Source organism: Sinocyclocheilus anshuiensis, unplaced genomic scaffold (genome assembly GCF_001515605.1).
Source record: "Sinocyclocheilus anshuiensis isolate Anshui unplaced genomic scaffold, SAMN03320099.WGS_v1.1 scaffold227, whole genome shotgun sequence".
NCBI lineage: Eukaryota > Metazoa > Chordata > Actinopteri > Cypriniformes > Cyprinidae > Sinocyclocheilus > Sinocyclocheilus anshuiensis.
Window position 1 is genome coordinate 1,238,425 of NW_015549590.1, and position 1,132 is coordinate 1,239,556.

A 1,132-nucleotide genomic window follows, 5' to 3' on the forward strand; every position below is an offset into this window, starting at 1 on the left:
TATTGTATATTTTCCACACGTATAAAGTAGAGGTCACATGAAAGATGGTGCATTTTAGAGTGAAAGATACAGTGGGTACGGAACGTATTCAGACCCCCTTAAATTTTTCACTCTTTGTTATATTGCAGCCATTTGCTAAAATCATTTAAGTTAATTTTTTTTCCTCATTAATGTACACACAGCACCCCATATTGACAGAAAAACACAGAATTGTTGACATTTTTGCAGATTTATTAAAAAAGAAAAACTGAAATATCACATGGTCCTAAGTATTCATTTAAGGGGGTCTGAATACTTTCCGTACCCACTGTATATAGAGCTTCTTGGAGAAAGGTCTCTGGGGGTTAAATAGATCACACCACTTCCACTGACCAAACATAGTTGTGTTTGACCTCAGGGAATCCCTAAAACCAAACAGAAGGATACAGAGAGAGGTTTTAAGTTGTGAGGCAGCTGCTCCATCACTCGCCATTTCTTTCCAATCCCCCACGAGACTTCCTGCTAAACCATTAGTGGTGCTTACTGTTTAGGTTAACCCTGGACCTGATCCATCCCTTCACACATAACAGGCAACAGAGACCTGAACTCATGCGGGTTAAGTATATTATTACAGCTAAGGTTTAGAAGACTGACAAGATTCAGACTGACTAAAGTGGTGCTAGTCAAAATTAGGCCTACACTAATATGTAACCAATTAACATATTCAATAAACATCTATTTTAATACAGTTAGGCAACTGTAAAAAACTGGAAGCTGTGGTTGTAGAGGTTTGGAGCAAATAATTTTCACGAGTAATTTCAACAGTATACAGGTGCATCTCAATAAATTAGAATGTCGTGGAAAAGTTCATTTATTTCAGTAATTCAACTCAAATTCACAATTTGAGTTGAATTACTGAAATAAATGAACTTTTCCACGACATTCTAATTTATTGAGATGCACCTGTACACTACGGTCCAAAAATTTTGGTTCAGAAAGTTTTTTTTTTTTTTACTTGATTTATAAAAATTTGTCAAAAATGTATCACGGTTAACACAAAAATAGTAAGCACAACAATTAAGAAATGTTTCTTGATCAGCAAATCAGAATATTAGAATGATTTCTGAAGGATCATGCGACACTGAAGACTTGA